Source organism: Lactuca serriola, chromosome 1 (genome assembly GCF_051521515.1).
Source record: "Lactuca serriola cultivar US96UC23 chromosome 1, Lser_US96UC23_V15, whole genome shotgun sequence".
Taxonomy (NCBI): domain Eukaryota; kingdom Viridiplantae; phylum Streptophyta; class Magnoliopsida; order Asterales; family Asteraceae; genus Lactuca; species Lactuca serriola.
The window spans coordinates 176,714,096-176,735,557 of record NC_136408.1 but is presented as its reverse complement, the minus strand read 5'-3'; positions in this window follow the sequence as shown (position 1 = coordinate 176,735,557).

Below are 21,462 nucleotides of genomic sequence, written 5' to 3'. Positions count from 1 at the left end.
GAACAGATCACTATGGATTTCATCACCAAATTGCCAAGGACTGCCAGGGGAGTTGATGCAATTTGGGTGATTGTGGACAGGTTGACGAAGAGCGCTCACTTCCTTGCTATCAGCGAGAGTTCTTCAGCAGAGAAATTGGCGGAGGTGTATGTGAGGGAAGTGGTATCTCGGCATGGGGTGCCGATCTCGATTGTTTCAGACCATGATGTGCGCTTCACTTCCAGATTCTGGAAGAAGTTTCATGAGGAGTTGGGTACTAGGCTGCATTTTAGTACCGCATATCATCCCCAGACAGACGGTCAGAGTGAGCGGACGATTTAGACGCTCGAGGACATGATCCGGGCATGTGTGTTGGATTTCGGGGGTAGCTGGGATGCATATTTGCCCTTGGCAGAGTTTTCCTACAACAACAGCCATCATTCGAGCATTGGTATGCCACCCTTTGAGCTGTTGTATGGGAGGAGGTGTCGGACCCCCATTTGTTGGGGAGAGGTTGGACAGAGAGTGATGGGCAGTACAGAGATCGTGCTTCAGACGACACAGCAGATTCAGCAGGTCAGACAGAGGTTGCTGACCGCTCAGAGCCGACAGAAGAGTTATGCAGACAGACGCCGGTCCGAGCTTGAGTTTCAGGTCGGCGACCTTGTACTCCTAAAGGTCTCTCCTTGGAAAGGAGTGATTCGATTCAGGAAGAGGGGCAAGTTGGGGCCCCGATATATTGGTCCTTTCTGAGTGATCGCAAGGGTAGGCCGGGTAGCCTATCGTTTGGATTTGCCAGCAGAGTTGGGGCAGATTCACGACACCTTTCATGTGTCGCAGCTGAGGAAGTGTATAGCCGATGAGTCGGCAGTGGTTCCATTGGAGGATATTCAGGTGGATGCGAGCCTGAATTATGCTGAAAACCAGTGGCCATCAGAGATCGGAAAATCAAGGTTCTGAGGAACAAGGAGGTACCCCTGGTTCTGGTTCAGTGGCAGCATCGGGAGGGGTCCGAGATGACTTGGGAACCAGAGCGTGAGATGCGTGAGCAGCATCCAAAGTTATTTGCAGATCGAGACTTCGAGGGCGAAGTCTAGTTCTAGTGGGGGAGAATTGTAACAGCCCGGATTCCCAGGTATTATTCATTTATTTATTTTTGTTAAATTGTGAAGAGACTCGGCGAGTTGGAGCCTAGACTCGCCGAGTATGATCGCAAATTTGGACGCGGGTTCGCGCCTGGACTCGGCGAGTCCAAGGAATGGACTCGGCGAGTCCGAGCTGTTTAATGAAACCCTAATTTCTCGGGTTTGGGGCCTATTTAAAGGGCCCTATGGCTGTCATTTGTGCTCACCAGTCCCCATAGTGAAACCCTAGTGAGCTTGAGCGTTTGGAGTAAGTTAAGGAGCCATTATTGACCTTGGAGGTGTTATCTAGCAAGGGAAAGGAAGCAATAGCCAAGGGGAAACAAGAGGATCAACTTCCTGAAGATTTGAGGGCCAGAACATCACGTTTGAGGTACTATTTTCGAACCATTCTCTATTATGTTGATGTTCATGTTGATTTAGGGCTTATTGAGCCCTTTTGTGGCTAGATCTAGTGCTTCCTTAGTCCCTTAAGCGAGTTAGGTTCTGTATCTGGACCCTTGGAGGTCCAGAGTGTCCCTTTGTCCAAGCTTTTTATGAATCCATGGAGGTTTTGGATTGGGGTCTTTATGCTTGAGGTCAAAACACCATTTATGAGTCATTGAGTGTGTTATCAACGCCAAGACATGAGCTTTACGTGATGAATAAGCTTGGAAGGACTGGATCTATGAGTTAGTGAAGCAGATCTGACCTCAGAAGGTCGTTTGGGGTTGTGCATGGAATGCACTCGCCGAGTCCATTTCCAGACTCGACGAGTTGGTGTGGGTTGTTCAGTGATTTCGAACCAGGGTTTGAGTAACTGAGTCGGGTGAGTGACTCGGTGAGTCGGAAGGGACTCAGAGGAATCGGGTCCCCCGTAGAGACTCGGCGAGTCCACGCCAGACTCGGCGAGTTGAGTTGACCGTTGACCAGAGTTGACCCGTGTTGACTTGATAGGGTTAGTCAACCTTAATTGGGAAAGTGTTAATTAGAGATGTATTGTGTTATAGGAGGACTTTAGCTCGGGAGATCGAGCACTAGTGATTTCAGGGATTTGCGAGCTATCGAGATACGCGAGGTGAGTCTTCTCACTATACTTTACCTTGAGTAGGTAATCAGAGTCACGTGACAGAGTATTTGTATGCTATATGTATGTTATGTGATGTACTGCAATATTTCTATGTGATTTATGTTGTGTATGCTTATAGAGTTGGAACCGGAAGGTTCCCAGAGTTAGAACCAGTGGGTTCACAGAGTAGGGTCTACGGACCCACAGAGTTATAGCCTCGAGTGGCTAATATATGTTATGTGTGGTATTTTGGGGAACTCACTAAGCTTTGTGCTTACAATGTTAGTGTTGTTTGTTTCAGGTACTAGTGATGACCGTGGGAAGGTGCCGACTTGATCTGTACACACGCATGAGATTTTATGATATGTGATTTTGGGATTTTTGTATGATATGGATTGGTGTCTTAAAACATTGATGTCTTTATGAAAATTAAATGAAAATGTTTTTATTTTATGCGAAAAATTATTTTGAAATTCACGGTGTAACAGAAGTTGAAGTGATGAAGGTGTAGGGAGAGGTAGGGGATGAAGAGAGAGCGAGAGAGAGAGAGAGAGAGAGAGAGAGAGAGAGAGAGAGAGATGTAGGGAGAGAGTCGATGTGATTAATCTGATAATGGGGTATCAATTACAGTTTCCCTAAATGCCCTTGATTTATTTTAATAAGATGCCCCCGTCTCTTTTTATTTTCAGGTATTTACAACAATACCACAAAACATCCTAACCCTTTATTATTTTAATCTAATGGTTATTGTTTAGTTCTCGGGAAACTTTGATTTCTCAAATGATCCTTGCTATATATATATATATATATATATATATATATATATATATATATATATATATATATAATATGCACATCACGTTTGCTTATATACATAAACGAAATTTGCAAATTTTGTTGGTAGTCAAATAATTAGAATATATATATATATATATATATATATATATATATATATATATATATATATATATATATATATATATAACATTTAGCATACTATGAGATCAAGTGTCTTACACCATACATTCTTAAGAATGGGCTATCCTAGTCGACTAGCATCCCGCATTCTAACAATATCACTATCCTAACACGCAAAAGATATACAATATGATACATGACATTAGGGGTGAACACCGAAACAAGATAACTGCTTTCAAAATTGGAACCATTTAAAAAGTGCCTGTTCTAGTTCTCATTTTTTGGGACCACTACCCATCGATATATATATATATATATATATATATATATATATATATATATATATATATATATATATATATATATATATATATATATATATATATATATATATATATATATATATATATAAAACAGCCACATCACGTTTGCTTATATACATAAACGAAATTTGCAAATTTTGTTTGTAGGCAAATAATTAGGAAATATATATATATATATATATATATATATATATATATATATATATATATATATATATATATATATATATATATATATATATATATATATATATATATATATATATATATAAAACATGTATTATATAAGTGCATTTAATTAATTGAAAGAGTTAATTACTCAAATTTATTAAAAATCGTTATGGATAGTGAGGATTATAATGGATGGAATTTAAACTATATTTCAAAAATAAAATTACATTTTAAATCGATATCCTTCGTATGGTTAGTAAAAGCGTATGAAGATTTTTTTTAAAAGTTAGTTATTTTTTATGCATTCTTTAAGAATTTGGGATTTTTACATATTATAAATTCTTTAAAATTTCCTTCATTATTTTGGTTGGATTGTGTTGAAGTACATCATATTAGAAATTCTTTAAGAAATATTTTATTCTTTTGGTTTGATTTTGTTGATTGCAAGTTTGTAACACAGTTAATTTGTTATAATTGAAGAATTCTTTGAGAATTCAAACATTCTTGAAGAATACAAGGTCTAAAACTCTTCGTGTTTCCATTCTTTTTGATCGATAACCATTAACAATGTCTTCAAGTTTGAAGAATTCTTGAAGAATTGAAGAAGTTAAATATATTTAAATGTCTTTAACATAACAATTTTTTTATACATGTGAAGAATTATTACAGAATTCAAGCATTCTTGAATAATCCTTGAAGATCTAAAACTCTTTCCGTTTCCACTTTTTCCGATCGATAACCATTGACTAAATTCGAATATTTTCTCGTAGCATCCTACAAAATTAACAAACACATTCACATCTTTTTCATATACAAATCTTTATATCCTTTGTTTCAACATCCTACTTTTCACCTTGAAATCTTGCAATGGGCTGTCAAAACAACTAACATCAATATTTTAAATTAATAGTAATAAAATCAACCAAATATTAATATAATTTCAAAATAAAAATGGGTGCCAAAACAAAAACCTGCAAAATTGTGATAATTATAATTTGACTAGTACTCATCGGAACATTGAGTGTGTAAATTGTGAATTTAAGTACATGTAAAATTAAATAAAAATAGGGAGAAAACATTTTTAAGTTATATATCATTATTATCTTTTGTCGACTTAGGACCAAAGTCTTTTTTCATCCGATGTGAAAAGAAAAACCCACAATTAAAATTGTTAATCATGAAAATGAAGAAAGTCTAGAAGACAAAAATCAACTTAATTATCAACATATTATAATAAATTACTAACAAAAATCACATGAACTACAGATAAATAACAAACGGCAAACAATTATTTTTGAACAACTGACAATTCATTAGTAAACAAACAAAAATCTTAAACGAACAGCTCAAGATTAAACACAAGAGACTATTACTATTAAACATAATTACTCTTCATCACCACAAGGTAGTTTTTATGGAACACAAAAGCACCCAATGTAGTTTTCATGCTTCTTTCCAATTCAACACTTTTTTTCAACACCTCAACATAATCGAGGGATTTTTTTGTGCAAATATTGAGGCATCTTCCAAGAACATTAGAAAAGAAGAAGATAGAAATGAAGACATATATTAGTGGTAGAAAATGTTTAGCCGACGTCTTATGGAGACCATCCATAATTATAGGCAATCACTTTTTAGTTACCAAAACTCTAGAAAGTTTATAATAAATAATAATTATTTAATAAATAAAGTTACAAAATTACCTTTATCAAATGAATGATTTATAATTGGTCATATGTTCACACATTAATTAAAAGTTTTATATGATCTTAACTCTCTCTCTCTCTCTCTCTCTCTCTCCCTCCCTCTCTCTCTCTCTCTATATATATATATATATATATATATATATATATATATATATATATATACACACACATATTAGGTTAAACATGTGGAAATCCACAGTTGATAATTTTAAATAGAATTATAATCTTGATTGTCTAATAAAATATCATTAGTTTTAAACAGAAAATCATGAATAGTGATAATGTTTTTTTTATTAAAATTGTCATTTGTAAGTATTTAATAAGTATTTAAATCCATCTATTCGACAAAAATCATGAGTTTATATAGTGCAACATACATTTGAAGATAGTGAAAAAAACACAACTAATCATGTAAATGAAATTGATATAAAACAAATAACACATTTCGGTAATGTAATTAACATAAATAAAGAAAACACAATAAAGTATTATATATTAATTAATTAACATGATGGATGAAGTGTGATTTACTCAAACTAAATAAAAGATACTACAAAAATGTTACTTATAAATTTCCAAAAACTTGCTTATAAACAACATTGAAAGTTTTGTTTGTGAGTCTACCATCCTTATCTAAAATTAACAATTTTAATCTCTCTATTTTGAACTCTTGATAATACAACAAACAATTGGTCATGTGAAAAAAATGGGATCTTTGATAAATAAAGCAACATTGAATAACGACTGTTCTCGACTCTTATTAATAGTCTTTGCAAAACATATAACCCCATGAAAATTGTGTTCTTTGGAATTTGAAAGAGATTTTTTTTTCTAATGGACTTATAGATATTCTTGGAATAAACAGTAATAACATCCGTAGTGGTCGAAGTTTGATAGATTGATGTAGTAAACAAATTAATGTTATTTATATTATCTAAATATAATCTATTTAATTTTCTAGTCTTTTTAGAATTAAATGAATTCAAGATATGTCTTCAAGATGAACAAATAACAATAATTAGTTTATAAAATAAGATGACTGACAACAAATAATATATGATTAAATTTAAGGTATAGTAACATATAAACTAACATTATGCTAATAATATTTGAAATGTAATTGCAATTTGTTTTACACAAGTTTGTAAGTGGGACCATTTTTGTAATATAGTTACATTTAAATATTTTTATATTATTAATCTAGTCTAATATAAAAAATAAATTTATCCTACATTTATATACCCTCACATCCAATTTTTTTAAGTATTTTTTTGTCAACGATTATCATATATAATAATAACATAAAAAGTTATCAAATGTTTTTTAAATGTATATATAAAATAAGAATTAGTTTATAAATGTATTATTTTTTATAAAAAAAATCAATTAATAAATTTTACATTTAAAAAAATGTACAATCAATATTTGATATTTGTTTATATTGTGTAGTTGTGAGTATAATTAAAATTAATATTAAACTTAATAATTAATAATCTATTACTTTTAATGAAAAATACACACTCTATGAAATGAGAAAGGTATTTCAGCCTTACAACCTTGAGGGAAATCGAAGAGCAAAGATGCAAAGAGGAGAATGAACCCTAACCCTAAACATGAGTTCAGCACTAACACAAAAATTGAAAAGAAATGAATCGCATTTCAGAGTTAAATACCACCCGGAGGGAAGTGATGACTTTTACGGTTTAGTGATTAATGAGAAGATATGTTCATGGACATTTGAAGACGAAGCATTTCAAGTTCTTTCGACCTCTCAGATGAAGTCAAATAGGAGATAATTAGATTTTGAGGTAATTTGTTATTTATGATCGACTCTATTTAAAATTTTGAATTCTTTTTGTAATTTATTTACTTTATTTCGACTTTAACTTGAAAAAATCATTTTAAAATGTTCATATTTAGTTACTCATTGTATAGTGCTGAAAAATTCAATACAATTTTTTTTATATTTAATCAACAATGTATTTTTTTGTGAAATGTTGTGACCTATATAAATGCTAAGAGATATATCGGTAAATCTCTTTTTTAAAACTGACATAAATTTGCTTGTTGTTTTATTATACTTTTGGTTGTTTTGGATATCTATGTACAATGGTTTGGTGTTTTTCAAGTTGTTTTTAACGATTTTACTCCTGCTTTTTTTCTCGGATTAGTTATGTTTCAATGCAACTTTTTGTTGGTGTCAATTTTTGCAAGAGATTTTCCTTATCAATATCTCGTCATGGACTTTCTTGGTGATTCTTTTCTTGCATTATGTGTTTTTTGTTTCGTGTTGGACTTTTCTACCACTGGGTGTTATGCTCAAACTGTAACCAATGTTTATTAATTTTTATGGCATAATGTTTTAATAGAAAAATATTAAAGTAGAGTGATAGAATAAACAAATCAATAAAAGTTAAACTGATATTTTTTGCATTTACACCTTTTAGTTTTGATCGAATTATTTGACAAGCGAATGAGATTACTTACTTTGTTGTCGTATATTATTTGTTGTTGTCGATGTTTATTTTATTCATTGGCCTTCCCTGATATAGAAATAAGAATGTGGATATTGGATACAAAATTTTCTCTTTTTGGTCTTAGTTGGACAAAAACGCCCATGATGGAATCGCTATTGTCAGATGTTTCCATTTCTGAATTGATCGGAGATATTAGTCCTAGATGCTCTTGAAATAATGGTCTCTGTCAATGAAGTTTTCAAAAAAATCAACACAACAAATTATCATGTGGTAGGGGTAAAATGGTCAGTTCATTAAAATAAATGAAAGTACCTTGCTAATTATTGTTTATTATAGCGTTTTACTTTTATTTCATTCTATTACTTTCAATGTTAAGCCACAATTAAATATTTTACATAATGAAATAGCAATAAAGATTAATGAACAGTGATTAGTAAAAAATTAGATTTTCAAATTTTGAAGAATTACATTGAAGCAGGAAGTAGGATGCTATAAATTATAATGCAGAAAAGTAGGATAATGACATTGAATATTTTATTATTGAATATTCCTGACAGAAAGTAGCTATGGATATTATTTTTTATGAGAAAATTCTTCATTCTTTTTCTAAGTGTACTTATCCTAAAATCATTAAGGAATTTCTGAAACGTTCTTTTATATGTGAATATGTGACGAAACTAGTAATTAATGGATAACTAAATAATATACTTTTACAAAGTTCCAAAAAATATGGCTATAGATTCACTAATCATAGATTTGTTGGCTGTATTGCTGTTTCACTGCGGCAACTTTAAAGATAGATCAGCTTTTCATCAATCAAGGTTTATGGTGAAAGAACACGGTCAATGATAAACGGAAAATAGATAATGAACAACTCATTTATTTTTATAAAAAAAGACATGTACCATTTATCTATACTCACAATTTTACATAAATTGGAACAGGGTTCTAGGGGTAAAGGAGCTGACAAATCATACTTGAGGTTCATTCTACACATCAGATTGTCAGTAGTGCCCCATTTGACATTCCTCTTGATTCGGCTACAGTAAGTTCAAGTATTAGATCTTATTGAATCGAGTCTTTTAGTTATTACATAAATTAAGTTTTCTGATTGACTGTAAATGTTATTAAGGAAAAATGGATTGAAAATTTAAAAAAAAAAAATCACACGGTCTATTTTACCCCTGCAGCAATATTCAGGTAGCTAACAGTACGTAATGAAACTTAGTTATTTATGTAGCTAACAATGTAAAGTATATTGCTTGGTGTTGGGCTATGAAGTTAAAAAAACATCACAATTATAGCATTGTACTTATATTAATATGTCAGGACCATAGAAAACCTAAAGGGTAATAATAATAATCATTTTTTTTTGCTAAAATTCTATTTTCTGCATACATTGCAACCATTTTCCAAAAAATCTTAAAATGGACAACTAACATTATATAGCATTGTACTTTCATAAAATCTCATTTATGCTTTTTTATAAGAAACATATATGAAAATGCAAAAACTTTTATGTTAAAAAATTATACTTTTATAGGAAATGTTAGGGGTAAAATGGTCCAAATCTGATGAAGTTGTGTTGTACATAAACTTCATTCACATTAATGACTTCATAAGATGAAAGAACATGAATGCGTTGTATTAAGTTTACCAATCAATTAAGGGTAAAATGGATATATTAAACGAAAAAACATTCACTTTTAATCATTCATGATATTGTAGATGTATATATATTCAAACAATGAACAAACACCACTTTTATGTGAAGAATTGTACCTGATATTGCACTCCACAAAACACATATAGTTGCTGAATGTACAAACAATGAAGAAAAAATGATTATATTATATATAAAGTCAAGATTGGAATTTATTACCAAACAGACAGAGCAGATTCGTATATATATATATATATATATATATATATATATATATATATATATATATATATATATATATTAGGTGTGAAACCCGTGTATTACACGGGTTGATTTAAAAAAATTAAATATTAAGGTGTAAATATAAAATATATTTTAATGTACAACTTCAAAATAAGGAACAAACATATTTATTGCAATTTAATCTCTATACTAATAAAAGAGTAGCTCTTTTGCCACGTGTCACCATATTAGACATTTTAATTAATGTATTGCCACTTGTCAATTTATTAGTTTTTCATTTTAAATTTATTAGACCTTCCCATTAATGTGATTCTATTTTAAATTTTAAATTTTAAATTATTGTTTTCATTAATTCACAAATAAAAAATATCTAATATATATTAAAAATTAATTTAATATATTTATTTGAATCAATGATTATAATTTCACATAACTAATAAAAATATCTCTTAAATTAATAATTTATTTAAAATAACTTATTAATAACTTTGAATTTTTACTGTAAAAGTTTGATTAATTTAATAACCGTGGTTCCCACGGGTTATAAACTAGTCTACTCTAATAAATGAAAGTTTTTTTTTGCCACATGTCCTCTTCTCATTCATTTGGACACATGTCATTTTGTAGAATTTTTAAATTTTCTATTTTCCATTTGTCATTTTATTGTATTTTTCATTTTATTAAATCAAAATTCCACATTTAATATGTAAGGTAATATACATGAAAGGTATTTATTAAAAATGGTGTATATATGTAATGTATTAAATATATTAAAGCCTCATTAATTTTAATAATTCAAAATTTTTCTCATCTACTCTAATAAATGAAGGTTTTTTTTTTTTTTTTTTTTTTTTTTTTTTTTTGTCACATGTCATCTTCTCATTCATTTGGACACATGACATTTTGTAAAATTTTTAAATTTTCTATTGTCCACTTGTCATTTTATTATATTTTTCATTTTATTAAATTAAAATTTCACATTTAATATGTATGGTAATAAACATGGAAGGTATTTATTAAAAATGGTGTATATATGTAATGTATTCAATATGTTAAAGTCTCATTAATTTTAATAATTCAAAATTTTTCTTATTTTTCTTACAAATTCAAAATTTTCAAATTGTTAAAATTTCATATTTATTATTTTTTAAATAAACCCATGTAATACATGAGTCTCACACCTAGTATCATAGATATGATATTTAATACTTTACATATATAAGTATATGATTTTAATTATAAAAATTGAAACAAACCAAGAATTGACAAGTAGATAATATTTATTTAAAAAATACCACAAAATGACAAGTGTCAAAACTCATGAGAGATTGACATGTGACAAAAAAACCTTCATTTATTAAGGAGGATATATATATATATATATATATATATATATATATATATATATATATATATATATATATATATATATATATACTAGTTGTGAAACTCGTATATTATACGAGTTGATTAAAACAAAATGTTAAATAAAAACGATTAAATGAGAAATTTATTTAATTCGAAATTTGAAATAAATAAAAAATATGAGAAAAAAACATGCAAAAAATAAATAAATTAAAATTATTGTTTAGTTATCAGACCCGTATACTAAACAGGTTAATTATAACAAAATGTTAAAAACAAAGGTTTAAACTGTAAATTTATTTGAAATTAAAATTGAAATTTAAAATTTAAAATTTAAAATTAATATTATTATGGTAGGTTTAATTTATGGAAACTAATTTAATAATATATTAGATATGGAAAATGAAATAAATGACAAGTGGAAAATAAATATATCTTTAAATTATGACAAAATGACATGTGGCAAATTGAATGAGAGAAGGACATGTGACAAAATCATTCTTATTTATTAGGGTAGATATATATATATATATATATATATATATATATATATATATATATATATATATATATATATATATAATGTTATGAATTATTATTTGTACAAAGTATTCTTGTAAAAGCAAGATTACGACTAGACAAAAAACACATGTGTGACCATCTAGTGAATGCGTCAATTAAAACCATAAAATATTTAAATGGTCCACATAGTGGATGAATTGGTCTACATGTATCCCGTTGAATTCTTTCTAAAAACTAAGAATTTCATACCAACTTTGTTCAATGATGGACGAGAAATTAATTTTTCTTGAGAGCATGTAGGACATGAAAATTCATTAGCTTGAAAAATCTTCTAGTCTTTTAAGGAATGACCACTTGAAGTTTCAATTATTCTACACATCATAAGTGATCCAAGATTACCCAGCCGATCATGCCAAACTTAAAAGGTGTTATAATACATTTTATTTTCAATAACATGAGATTCAATCATTCTAATATATGTATAATACATTCCGGAGGACAATAAATGTAATTTTTCCAAAAGACTTTTCTTACCCGATATCATTTTCGTAATATTAAGATACTTTTTATTATCATCATTAATAACTTTCTTGCTGATTTGGATGAAAATAATGCATCACCAATTGCATGTATTGTCCCTTGTGGTAATACTATATTTGCTCTTTCGGAGACTTCAATCATTTTTGCATTACCCGTTATTGTATTAACATTTGCTTCTCAAATTGATAAGTAAGCAAAATACTTTTCATTATGAAAAATGCAATGTATTGTTGCACTATCTACAAGACATATATCTTCCTCATTTCTTTTTTTCATTATGAAAAATATATTGTTGCACTGTCTGCAAGACATATATCTTCCTCATTTCTTTTGCAGATATCCATATTTTTCTTCAACAAATAAATAAAGCTTAAGAAACATTCGACTTAGAGAAATAAATACATATTTTATTACTTTGAGAAGATTGTGACACCATCATTTCTCATGAAACGAATATGAAATAAAAACATAACAAATGACATAAAACAAAACCACATATTATTCTTCAATCATCCATAATACCACTTGTCCCTTCTGGGTAAACAAGAAGATCGACAACATCAAAATGTGTTATTTCTGGTTGATATTCGTGAAAATCAGTTTGAATAAATTTTGTATTGATAGTTTTTTAGATTTTAGAGAAACTTGATAAAGATCAACAAAATGATTTGGAGAGCGGCATGTATGAGACCGATGGCCGGTTATTCCACATCGATGACAAATATTTTCAACTTTATTTTTTCGTTGACCACTTTTATCTGATGTGGGTTTTTATTATTTTCCAACTTATGGCGGTTATTTGCAATCTTGTTATTGTTGTTACAATAATTATGACGACCTCCACGACCACAGTTAAACCCATGAGTATTATGATTATATGATGTTGTACTCCCTTTAACGAATGGACTAGAACCGGTCGGGTTTGATTAGTGATTTTTCATCAACGGTTCATTGTCTTGTTCAGCTATAAGAAGACATGAGATTAATTTAGATTCTTTTTTAAACCTTTCTCATGATATCGCTACTATAGGAGCATGTTAGTGGCATGAAAAGTAGAGAAAGTTTTCTCTAGCATGTCTTCATCAATTATAGTCTCACCACATTGTTTTAGTTGGGAAATAATTTCGAACATGACTGTATTATACTCACTCACATATTTAAAATCTTGTATCCGAAGGTGCAACTAATCAAAACAAGCTCTAGGAAGTATACCATTTTTTTGATGAACATAACTCTCTTTGATATTATTCCAAAGATCATATGCATCTTTGACAGTGAGGTATTCCACTTTCAAACCTTAAAGAGTCATAAACTCGTGTTTGCTAAGGTTTTCCATCGTGAAAATACTAATGAAAATAAAGACTTGTATGTTAAAGAATTATTAGTTAAGAAAGTCCATAAAATAACTTGTAAGCATTGTATATGTGAACTTACAAAAAATACATACCAGAAAATGACAAGAATGATAAGGAGTTAGAGCTTTATGGTAAAGTTGTGCTGATAACGTGTTATGAAATATGAAGTTAAGTTAAAGAACAAAGTAAAAAATGAGATTGTAAAGAACTTTATTTTATTAATTGTGGTAAAAACCACCAAACTTTACAATACATAATACTCACTCACTATTTATACTAGAGAAAGAAGATGAAAGGTGTGGTATGTTATGAATGTTGTGCATAACTACACTCATAAAACTCATAATAATATTTTTTTTATAATGCTCACTAATTATGGAGAGTGATGGGGGAATATGGGGAATCCAATAATCATGCACTAAATAATAATTCATAACAATAAACACTCTTTTGTAGGAAAATAATTAGAAAACTTCTCTTATTAACAATAGTCATCCCATATTGCTTGATATACAAAAGCTTGATGATTTATCTCATTTATAAAAGTTATGCTCATCCCACATTGCTTGGTAGTAAGCAAAGTGATTGCCTCTGTAGCGCCCGGTTCCTGGTACGTAATTTAAATATAAATTTTTGCACATTTGTTATAGGACTCGGCGAGTTGGAGGTCCCAACTCATCGAATTGAGGCTAAAAATTAGACGTGGGAAGAAGAAACTACTCAACGAGTCGAATGCCCTGACTCGACGAATAGGCTTATCTGGATGAAATCCTAATTTAAGGGTTTGCACCCTATTTAAACGCCTTAACACTCCAGTTATGGCCTCCCTCATCGCCTCACTATGTCCAGAAAGCCGTAAATCGAAACCCTAACCTTGTTTGAATGTTCTTGAGCCATTTTTGCGTGTTTGTAGTGGTTGTGAAGCTTGAGAAGGAAGAAGGAGCTTGGGAGTTCAAGTGGAAGCCAGTAGATCCAGAGGTTGTGTCCTATTTCCAGCTCATTAGAGGTAAAAAGCTTCAACCTTGACCATTTATCTCTTAGATCTATAGTTAGGGTTTATTTCTACATTATCTAAACTTTTATAGAGCCACATTCGAGATTTTGGGGCTCTAAGAGGGTATGACTTCAGATCTACAACCATTGAGGAAGTAAGATATCTCGAGATTAATCGTGTTTTTGTAAGTATGAACATGAAGAACATATTATGAGTTCATGGAAGAAAGCTAAGAACAAAGAGAGATAATAATATTAATGAAGAACATGGTGGGAGAGAAACTCTCCCTGGGTGGGAGAACCCACCACTTTTCTTTCTCTCTAGATTACATTGTAAGAAAAGTGCACTAGTTTTTTAAGAGATGACCAACTCTCCCTTTATATAGGAGGGAGAGATAAAATACACCAACAATACAATAAAGGGAATATACAACCTAAATATCACTCATTATTTGTAGAGCATTTCCATGCTCCAACATTATGGCATATAGGTGCCAACTTTTTTGCCTTTATTTGTAGACTCCATTTTAGGCCCATTTGAGCCAAATACCCCATGCATAGACGTCAAGTTTGGGACTTTACGTGTATTATGGACCCTAGGAGGTCAGATCTATGTTGTGGATGCATTAAGACCAACTGAAAATTGGGTGTATAGTTTTGGACATAGAGGGAATCGGCAAGTCAGGTCACATTTCCCACCAAATCCCTTCTAATAATGGACCATGTGTTAAGTTAGAAGAGTACTCAGTCGGTGGGCTCATTAAGGACCTGGAAATCATGGGACTTGACGAGTGTATGAACCAACTCACCGAGTTCAAGGCTATGTCCCAAGAATATGAAGATGGAATCCGCAAGTCAAGGAAGAAATCGACAAGTGCAGCACTAAGAGCATCACCTTGCATGAAGATGAACTCGACGAGTCAACGACTAAACGTCCCAACTAGCATGAAGATGGGCTCGGCGAGTCAAAGGATGAACTCATCGAGTCACTTGCAAAGGGTCCTGACTCTGTATCATGGAACTCGACGAGTTGGTGGACCAACTCGGCGAGTTGACCGAAAGTTGACTTTGACTAGAGTGTTGACTTTGACTTTGACTTTAACCTAAGTTGACCATGAAATGGTAACTAAGGAAGATGATTATGTGTAGGATTTGAGAGGATTTGATCCCGACAGTGAGGACAGTTCAGACACTTCACGACACCGAGGTGAGTTACCTTCCAGTAAGAGTGCGTAAAAGGCATCAATGCCGGTCCACTTGTAGTTGATTATAGTTGACATGATTGTCTTTGTGATAACTGTCTGGTTTGCCACTATCTATTATATTTTATGTGCTAGTATGATACGATGCTATGTGATAGTGGTAGTAGGGGGAATAGTCCCCATATCTGCCCGATAGGGCCAAGGGGTAGGTCGGACACCCTGGTATGACTGACAATATGATTATGTTAAGCTTTTATATAGTAGTAGTTAGGGTGAAATAGTCCCTATAACCGGTTGAGATAAAGCCCGAGGGGTAGGTCAGACACCCCGATATGTCTGACAGGGGTAGGTTAGGCACCCTGGTATGCCTAGCAGGGGTAGGTTGAGCACCCCAGTATGCTCAGCAAGGTAGGTCGGGCACCCATATATGTCTAACATTATGTGATATGTATGGTATGTGGTATGATGGGGGAACTCACTAAGCTTTGTGCTTATGGTTTTCAGTTTTGGTTTCAGGCACCTCCTAGTCGAAGGGGAAGGAGTTGACATGGTAGCAGTGCATCACACACATATGATTCCGCATTTTTAGATCCATGGGATTGCACTCTGACATTATTACTATTGTAATGATATGATTTTTGGGACAAGTGATTATGTTTTTATGAATTGGAATGATGTTGATGATGTTTTTTAGTATCTGTTTTATAAGTAATATGATTAAAACAAAAAATTTTGGTCTTGAAAATTGGGATGTTACAACCTCCTTGTTATATAAAAAAGAGAAGCTCCCTTCCCTAATTTCTCCTACAATGCCTTTACTATCTAGTGGGCTGCAGTGAAAAGGGTTGACCCCTATTATTAAAAATTATTTTCAAGCCTGGTTTTTATGCAATTTGTACTAAACCAGTTTAATATTAGCCTACATTTTTTTATAACTTGAACCAATTCGATTTGTATACGGTAGGAATGTGTGGACTAAGTAGGATTGTTTTTCACTAGTTAAAAAAGTTTCAAAATCACGTACCCATTACCGGAACCGGCGGTTGCAAGACTGGTTCCAAACTTCAAAGAATCGGTGTAAACGGTTTCGGTTCCGGTTCCAACTAGTTCCTCGAGATTAAGGTAGGTACTCACCTATACTCATCCCTACGTGGCATAATGAGAAACTCACTTAAACAGAAGAACCGAAGAAGAATAACAATACTCTCATACCTTGCACTGCTCAATCCTGTGAACCAACTAACACCAAAAGAGACAGATTCTCAATTAACAACCTAAATCCTCCAAGTTTGACCCCAAGTAAAACTGTTCAAAAGGTAACAGTGTATGATCAAAAAAATTCAACGATCAACCAAGTAAACAGCCACAACGACGTAGAGACCTCATGGCCACGTTGTGGAGATGACATGAGAAAATACTTGACAAGGAGGAGACTACCACATTGTGGTAAGATCTTGCCCACATCGTGTTTTTTAGTTAAATGCCAAGTTCTTTATTCAGCACTTCATCCTTTCAGACCAAAGCTCAAAACTCTAGATATGATTCTTCTCATTGACTTAATGGATAAAGTTTCCAACTTTATCCATTAAGACCTCACCATGAAACAAAATCATAAATCCTAAGTCCAAATTTGCATAAATCCTACTCAAAACATGCATGGCTCCGATGACAAGATCAAGCTACGAACTTTTCAACTAGAAAAGATCCAAGAGACAATCCTTAGTGCTTAGAAGAGGCTGGAGTCATCTCAACCTCAAGCTCACTACTAAAAATAAACCATAAGCTAGATCTAACAAACTAGAATGTAACACCCCGTTTAAAATAGAATAATTAAATAATAATCCCAAAACATCGAGAAGTAATTATTATTATTATTTTATATTATTATAGTCCAGAATCAAATAATAATTAGCGGGGTGTTGGTTTCGGGAAGCCAAATGACAAGATTTAAATATCCGGGGCTTAAAGTGTAATTTCAGGATTTATTTTGCAAAGGATTTTAGAAGTCAGGGGGTGTTTGGTATCATTTGGACTTAATATGAAAGGATTTTGGATGGCTGGGGCTAAAAGAGTAAATTCTGGACCAAAATTGAAAAGGATTTGTAGAGGGAGGGGTTGTTTGGTAAATTCAGACTTAATTATTGTGACATCCCGAAATTTCATTCTGAACAAACCATATCAAGCCAATAGAAGTAGAACAGTTACAGTGAAAATTCAGACTTCGAGTATAAGTTCGGCAGTTTTCAGGATTTACACTTAAGGAGATATTAGGAGAGTGGATGCACTAGGGTTTTGTGCAACACTGTTATTCTGATACTCTAGGATATTAGAGTTCATTCCGGGAATAAAAATATTTTCTGCCAAAAATCCCAGGACTATATATAGAAAACTGAACCAAATAGTTCATTAGTTACATTTCCAATTAGAGAAAAGCCAAAATTCTCTCTCACGGATCTTCGGGTTTTTATCCCAAATTGTGAGTACTCCGATCTAGTCATGTTATATAGCTTAGATTGTGTTTAGAAACATCAATTTCATAACAAAACAACTAGATTCGGGAGTTTACCGCCCAAGAACGTTCTTGGAGAGTAAACTCCAATATGTGGCTTAAATGCTACCTAGTCCTTTCCCCGTGATTTGTAACTACCTTAGACTTGTATGCTAGTATGTATATGACTAGAAAACATCAAAATCGGATTAAGACCCCAAGATTTGGGAGTTTACCGCCCAAGAACACTTGGGGAGTAAACTCCATTTTAAGGTCCTAAAGTGTTCCAATGACCCTCAAAGCTTTAGAATTGGAACTAGAACCCACCATTTCATGTTTAGGACACCAAAAGCAATTAAAATCAATGATGAAAAGTGAGTTGACGGCCAAGGGTGTTCTTGGGCCGTGAACTCCATGTTTAAGTGCCAAAATGCCCTAAAAACCTTCCTTAAGCCAAGAGACTAATTTGGGCATGTACCTAAATGATTTTTGGACTGGCTAACACACTTAGAACACCAAGAGTAAGGTGTTCACGGCCCAAAAGGTTCTAGGGCCGTGAACTCCATAAAATGGTGCCATAAACTCTTCTAAAGCCAAGTACAGAAGCCTAGTTTAGTTCCTAGTTAATTTAGAGACTTGAAAACACCATAACCACCCTCCCAAGGGAGTTTACGGCCGTAAACTCCATGGGATATGGTCCCAAGGCCGTAAACTCCTCAAAGGAGTTAATAGGAAGCCCAAACACTTGATCTAGCCTTGAAACAATTCACCAAACTAGTTGTATAAATGATAGGCTTCAATTAGAGACCTTGTTGAGAGTTTACGGCCAAGAGTTTACTCCCCTGGGCCGTAAACTCCAAAGCATATGGTCATTAGACCATAAACTCCCATTAGAGGCCTTGCACTCCTTTGTTGCAACCCATTAGCCTCCTAGCACTTGACCAAAAGTGTTTTCCCCGCGTTAAAATGTTTATACTTGTACAATTAGTGTTTTAATCACTAATTATTTATACACATATGTCTTCATATGAAATTAGGATCATTGTGTGTGTCTAAAGTCTTCACTTGACACCAAGCACTTGTCCGATCCTTTCTTACGATAACAGTCCGTTCGATTCCAGTCACTTACTGCAGGTGAGTTCATACCCCTTAATCAATGTTTTAACTATTTTTAAATGTTTTATGGGGGGGGGGGATACAAGTAGAATCATGCTACTTATTATATCAATCACATGTGATTAATAAGCAACATTTATATGATTTAATACTCATTAGCCGTTTTACCAAACAGTTTCCTTCAAATGATTTTCATAAACATTTTATATGTTTTAAAACTCCTTATTACACTGTACATTTTACTCTGTATATTACATTTCAAACTTATTTACAATTGTGTTTCAAACAAATGTTTCTTTATACTAAACTGTTTTATCAAACCCATGCCTTCAAACTGTTTTCTAGATTGACATCAATTCGATCTTTTCTTAGATAATAATTATGTTCAAAGGTTTTACAAACTTATTTTATGCTTTTATATTATAAATTGCATGCCTCTATATGTATGGTTATATAAGTAATGTTTAAAAGACTTAGGAGGGCTATCCATCTTGTGTCCTTTTTCTCGATTTGGATGTGGGCTGATAGAATATTGGGTACTCGTCCGAAGGTCGTTTAAATATTAGTTATATATCACGTGTACATATATAGTCATAAAAGGTCCTTCCAGTTCATCCCATGCCCTTGGGTAGCAAGGGTATACATCCATGTCCATATGTACCAGTTAGATTACTAGTAAACTACCATATGGGTAGTTTAGGAAGATACTAGAACTATTACTAGAACGCAATATCATACAATGAGTCAGTTCATTCACGAGTCAATACTTTCTAGATCATTACTGTACATTACTATACTTGCTAGATAGAGAGAGCATACATTACAGCTAGAACATTACAGTACATTACTATACATGCTAGATAGAGAGAGAACACACATTACAGCTAGCACATGTAGAACATTACAGTACACTACTATACTATTACATGATCACACTTACATAAGTACAATTACATGATCACACTTACATGAGTACGCTTACATATACATAGAACAGACGTCACTAGGTGCTATAGCACGGAACCAGTTCAGGATCTAACTATACTGATGAATCACAACACAATTGTGATAGTTATATCGAGTATACATGATCATAGTAATGTGGATGCTCACGGCTTGCATACATGCAGTGGTCGTGGGTAGGTCCCAAAATCCCTTTGATAGGGGAGCGTATAGTTTGGGATCTAGACATCACATTATACCTTATCCCTCAAATAAGGCAGTTGAGTATCGATGTAGTTATTTATATCAAATACTACAGGACTTGGAAGTATTACCCTAGATTTAAGGTAATAGGTACGGTTGTAGTTCGACACTACACCATAATACTATTTCTTTTCCCATTACATTCACTTCGTGAACATTCACACGACGCACGGTAATGTAGAAACTATATTTTTGGTTAATAATAGTCAGACTTGGGAAAATACACATTCTTACTAGAGACACACACACAGACACTAGATGCCTTGGTAGAAGGCTACATAAAGATCAGTTAAGTCTTGGTAGAAGACTCCCTGTTATAATAGTAGGAATCATAGGCATTTCTAGAGTTTTTCAAACGTTTACAATTGTTTTACATATATTTTCAATACTTACGATTTACATACATTTTCAATACTTACAAATTCTTACATACAAATTCTTACATGCAAATTAAGACACTAAAATACTTATGATCTCACCAGCTTCAAAGCTGATACTCGCTTTCAAAATTACTTGTATCCTCAGGTCATCATAGACAGGTACCGATGTAAGGATTAGGGAAGATGGAGCTCGTTGAAGATTCATCTTTCATTTTGATTTATTCTTTAGTGTTTATCAAAATTTGACAGAACACACTTGTATAATAATTATATTATTAATGCAATGGATGATGTTGCTTGTTTACTACTTTACATTGTTGTGATACTGTACATGACGTCCTCCGCCTCAAAACGTTTCTGCGTTCTTGGTTTTGGGGTGTGACAATTATAAAGATTTTCAGAAGCCAGGGTATGATTGGTAATTTTTGAACTAATTGTGAAAGGATTTTAAAAGGCAGGGACTAAAGGAGTAAATTTTGGACTTAAATTGAAAAGAGTCTTATGGGGAAGGACCAAACGTGTTAATTATGTGCATGTTTGATGGTGGACATGGTTCCGGTTGAACCTGTCGGCCCTTTGGATTGTTATCCTAATGTGTTATGCTAGTATGATATGTTAGATCGGA